This window comes from Megascapheus bottae, chromosome 11, assembly GCF_031878675.1.
Source record: "Megascapheus bottae isolate mThoBot1 chromosome 11, mThoBot2.hap1, whole genome shotgun sequence".
NCBI classification, from domain to species: Eukaryota; Metazoa; Chordata; class Mammalia; order Rodentia; family Geomyidae; genus Megascapheus; species Megascapheus bottae.
The window spans coordinates 47251544-47257543 of record NC_143519.1 but is presented as its reverse complement, the minus strand read 5'-3'; positions in this window follow the sequence as shown (position 1 = coordinate 47257543).

Here is a 6000-nt window from a genome sequence, read left to right as displayed (position 1 = left end):
TAGGATTATAGGCATGAGCCATTGATGCACAGCACAAAATAATTTTTCCATGAAAACTGGAACATACTATTTAAACAAAGAGTTAATATTTAAGTAGAAAAAATGTGTTATGAAAAATATATTGCATTATTTTCAACGTTTTCCCACAGGCTTGTCACTGAACCAAGTGTGACTTTTGGTAAGCTGGGAACCAGGGCACACACTGGCAGCAGTGTGGCTGCTAGTCTCAAGAAGAACTCGTGAAGACCAGAACTAAGGAAATGAGGATGACTGCCAGATATTAATAAGGAAGACTCACACTGGGCATTAGAAGTCAATCTTATCTACTCAGAAGGCTAAAATCTGAGAATCAAGGGCATGAAAGTCCATAAGATTCTTATCTTCAATTAACCAGTTGGAAGTGGAAGTATTGCTCAAGTGGCAGAGTGCCAGCCTTGAGTGAAAAAGACTAAGAGACAGCACCCAGCCCTGAGTTAAATCCCAGTACTCAGCAGAAAAAGAAAAAGAAGAAGTACTGGAGATGGAGAAGGAGTTAAGAGGTTGTCAAAGAATCTGAAAAAGAAACTCTCAGAGAAAACTACGAATCATTTTTAAAAAATGATATGAGCATTTCTGGAGTGCTTTAAATCTATCTGGTACTGTGCTGTCACAATGGCCTATAAAGCAGCTACTTTTGCTGATCACGTTTTACTGTTGAGATGCTCATACTTTATTCAAATTAAGTAAAGACAACACAGCACTAGTGAGTCCTTAAGCTGGAATCCCTTCTGACTCTAGAGCCCATTCAAGGGACAGGGAGTGACCTAGGGTGTCAAGAAATCAGAGCATTGGTCAAAGGTGACAAGACTTGAAAGAAGTCCTTGGTATTTGGCAGTTGCAAATCTCAGCTTGAGAGTCAGGCTGAAGTGTGAGGGAATGTGAGAAGGCAGGATTCCCCATTGAAATAGAGAGGGCCTTGACAGTGGGTATGGCCCAGCTCTAGGGAGACATCATCGGCATAGATGGCAGTATGCATTGCTCCCAGGGAGAGGTGGTATACAGCCTTCACAGAACTGGGCAGCAGCCTTGAGTGAGGGTTACATGGACCGCAGGGGACACTGAGACATAGTCTTATAGTCATCCCACAGCACCCACGAGGGTTGGTTCTAGAACCCTCTGACAGAGATATCAAAACCAGGCTGGATCTGGTGGCTCACGTCTCTAATCCTAGCTACTGGGGTGGCTGAAATCTGAGGATCATGGTTTGAAGCCAGCCCTGGCAGGAAAGTCTTACAGACTCTTATCTCCAATTAACTAGCAAAAAGCTGAGAGTGGAGATATGGCTCAAATGTGGAGTGTGAGCCTCTACCATTACTTAGTTTAGTAGTCTATACTTAACCCTGTGGAGAAGAACTATGGAGGAAGGAGAACAGAAGCATGGCAGAGAAAAAGATTGTTTACTGAGCCAGATGATTGGAAGCACAAAGGGTGGTTAATGAACAGAGAGAAGACTGAGGTTTGCGAGGGTGAAGAGCAGGATTTCCCCTGAAATAGGTGATCACAGCAAGAATGAGAACTTTAACAGGTAAGGATTGATGAGATTCCTTCCTTGACCCCCTGTGCTTTATGAAATAAGTGGCTGTGTGGCCATACTTTGGGGTTTAAACTCCTTGGCACAGTTTGCTCTACTGTGTTAGTCCATGGAGTCAACCTTCTTTTGAAGGTAATTGCAGTGAAAGACAGACATAAAGATAGATCTCTCCTGTGCATGAGTGAATAATTATGAATGAGTGGCTAACTTAATAGTAGTCCTAGCCCGTGGGAATAGTAGTATCTCATTTCATTCAGAGAATTGCAACAGATGAGCACTAGAGGCTTGTGCCTGTAATCCTAGCTACTCAGGAGGCTGAGATCTGAGGATCATGGTTCAAAGCTAGCCAGGCAAAAAAGACTGTGAGACTCTTATCTCCTTGCAGAAATAAGAGATGTAACTCATGGTAGAACACTAGACTTGAATAAACAAAGCACAGGAACAGCACCCAGTTCCTAAGTTCAAGGCCCAGGACACACACACACACACACACACACACACACAAACACACACACACACACACAGCAAACAGTACAAAGGGCTTATCTGATAGAAAATATTCTGAGTTTTAACTTTAAACATTTGATGTAATTGTTCTGTATGTTTCATTTTATTATTTAATAGATAAGGAAAACAAGCTCAAACAAGCTATCTCTGGTTCCACATCTAGTAAGTGTTAGACTCAGGATTTGAATTCAGGTCCCATACTGGACCTTATGTTCTATCACCCTTTTGCCATCTCTCTCTCTCCAATCTATTAAAGTTCATTTCAGGCCTTCTCTGTTCTCAGAGGCAGTAAGTCAAAGGTTGCATTGTAATAAATTAATCATGTCTACATCCTCCAAAAAAGATGAGCTGGTAATCAGATATGCAGGCTCCTGGCATGCTAGGCTAACTGCCAAGCTAAGAAGGGTTATCCGTTCCTTATACTCCTGCTACCCTTATGAGACAGTGAGACCTGACTCTTTCCTGAAGTGTCTGATTGGTGGGCTGGAAGAGGCACATGATTGGGTTATTCACTTTAGAAAACATGCCTGTGAAATTTAACCATATAGGCACCTGTCCAATAAGGCCTGACCCAAGAACTGAGTCAGTAGTGACAGAATTCATACTCTGGTTGCTGCTGTTCTCTCCCTGTCAATGCCTTAGCAAACAGACTCAGGATTCTTGATTTTTTTTAACTATGTCTGTGTGTGTGTGTGTGTGTGTGTGTGTGTGTGTGTGTCTCCACCAGTGCTGGGATTTGAAATTAGGGTCTGGGTACTGTCCCTTAGCTTTTTTCATTCAAGGCTGGCACTGTACTTTCTTCCTTCAAGGCTGGCACTATACGACTTGAACCATAGCTCCACTTCCAGCTTTTCGGTACTTAATTAGACATACAAGTCTCATGGACTTTCCTGCCTGACTTGGCTTGGAACTATGGTCCTCACAGTTCACTCTCCTAGGGAGCTAGGATTTTAGGCATGAGCTACTAGTACCCAGCTTCTCCTTGGTTCTTGATTCTTCTCTGTTAAATATAATACAACTACTTATCCATTTACTGATAATGCCATAATCTTCCTTGGTGAATGCAGAAAAACATAACTTGAATTTGTGGAGTGATTATGGAACAATGTTATTTCATTCAATCAACCAATCTAAAAATTAATGTCAACAAATGATATCTTTGGATCATCCTACAAGATTCATTTGCTTATATTGAGGGGAGTATAATGCTTACATAAAATTTTAGAAATTTTAATAGTTTTATTACTTTTCACATTATTTTTTCTATTGACTGATTCTATAATTTTGGGATGATTTCTATGGAAATGAATACCAGAAATGATGGTTGTGTTTTATGATACCAATTTAGCAATAAATTCTATACCTTTTGAAATATTTGTTATGATATAATATCAAATAATACAATAACTTAACTACATAATGCCTCTGAGAATCATTGTTTCTTAATTCTAAGAAGGAACACTTCTTGTGTATGTGTGAAAATTACAAAGAAAATGTGCCTGTTTCTCAACAAGTCCTATTTCTTCATTTATTATAAAGAAAAAAGGAGATGATATCATTTCCAAGCTTCCTTCCCCTCTAGCATGAGATGACTCCATGACCCCATAGTATGGGCAAAAGTGGGGTCAGGTCAGGAAGAAAGGCCTTGTGGGCAATGGGAAGAGCTAAAGCAAAAGCAATTCTTTTCTGGTAGACTATGAATTCTTAGATCTTCCAGCTTATACCATATCTGAATTTCTACAGGTGATCTAAAGTAACAGTGAGAATAGTTTACAGAATAATAATGCCAGCCATGTGCCAGTAAGCGGGAGTGGTGGCTCACGCCTGTAATCCTAGCTACTCTGGAGGCTGAGATCTGAGGATGGAGGTTCAAAGCCGGCCTGGACACTAAAGACGTGAGACTCTTATCTCCAATCAACCACTAGAAAATGAGAAGTGGGGCGGAGGCTCAAGGTGTAGGGTGGTAGCCTTGAGCTGAAGGGCTGAGGGATACCGCCCAAGTCCAGGAGTAAAATGGTAGTCTTGAGTTAAAGAGCTCAGGGATAGCGCCCAGGCCCAGAGTTCAAGCCCCACCCTACAACCGATGACAACAACAACAACAACAGCAACAAAAAGAACTGGAAGCAGTGAAACACTAGCCTTGAGCAGAAAAGCCATGGGTCCAGAACAACCAAAAAGAAGACGACAACAACAACAGTGACAAAAAGGAAGGGGAAGAGGAAGAGGAAAAGGAAGGAGGAAGAGGAGGAAGAGAAGGAGGAGGAGGAGGAGAAGGAGGAGGAGGAGGTCTATTGTTCTCTCTTCTCCTAGCCCACTGTATCCATTTAGTAACTAAGACATTGTACATTCCCAGAGGCAGGTCTTTGTCACAAAATGTACCCTGACCAAGAATCTAATCTGAACAAGCAATGTGAAAATGAAATACAAAGTGATGTGTGCATGAACTGTATCATACAAATAGATACAAGGCACTCCCAAAGTTCACATGAATCTCTGCAAGGTCAGACTTGAGGGAGGTCATAAGCAGGAGAAGGCAGGTGAACGGGGATGCCCAGGAAGGAAACTTCTAGACTAAGGGAAAGGGTCAGAAGTGGCTGGAGCTCTAGTGGCTGATGGAAGCTGAGATAAACCTGGGATCAGGAAAGGGCAGGAGGGGAAACCTGGAGGCAAGTCACCAAGTACAGGCTGAGAAGTTTCCATTTATTCTCATAGCAGTTGAAAGTGTGTTAAGCTTGCAGCTGTTCTGAAAAACTTGTTACAACAGCTTAAGAAATATTTCAATTTTTGTGCTTGTCCTGAGGCTTGAATTTAGGGCCTGAGTACTTTCCCTTAGCCTTTTTTGCTCAAGGTTGATGTTCTACCACACCTATACTTCTGGCTCTTTGCCGGTTAATTGGAGATAAGGGGCTCACAGACTTTCCTTCCCTGGCTGGCTTTGAACCATGAGCCTCAGCTTCCTGAGTAGTTAGGATTATAGGCGTGAGCCATCAGTACCTGATGTAAAGGTGACTTTTTGTTTATATATTTTGGGTTTATCATGTTGCATGTGTAGATTATGGTTTTTTGAAAATAAATCTTTTAACGACTCTTGCCTTGGCTAGAATCAAAGAGGAGACTTAGCTGAAAAAATATGCTAAGTATAGGCTGCATTGTAGTTATTCTCACACTGGGCTCCAGTGTCTGTGACTAAAGAGTCCCAGCTGCTGTTTGGTGGATATCCATCTGGGCTTGGGCTCTAGACACCTGGAGGCCTGATCATGGTGGGCTAACCAGATTGAAGTGACCAACTCCCTCACTGCCGCAATGCATGATGGGTCCATGGCCCTCCATCCCCAACATCAAGGCAGCCTCTCTGTTTCTTGTGTCATTGTTTTGTAAGTAGCAATGGGTGGTATAATGAGTAACTAGCTGCAGAAATATCTGATGAAAGGTCACTGGTCTCATTGAGGTAATGTTCTAGTTTAAATTCACAAATTTCTTAGGATCAATTTTGGGGAAATCATTTTAGACCCTTTATATAGCAGATGGGGGAACTATTTTTTAAACAGTTTTGTTGGATATATAGTGTGTATTACAAAACCTATTCAAGCCAGGTACCGTGGCTCATGCCTGTAATCCTAGCTACTCAGGAGGCTGAGATCTAAGGCTCACGGTTCAAAGCCAGCCCAGGCACAAAAGGATCTGAGACTCCAATTAACCACCAGAAAGCTGGGAGTGATGCTGTGGCTCAAGGGGTAGGGCAGTAGCCTTGAGCTGAAGAGCTCAGGGACAACGCCCAGGACCAGAGTTCAAGTTCCACGACTGACAAACAAACAAAAAAACCCTAGCCATTTCTTTTTTTTTTTTTTGTAATTAATAAAAGGGTTACATGATATTTGCCAGATAGAAGGTGCATTAATTCACATACATTGATACCCTTTCAC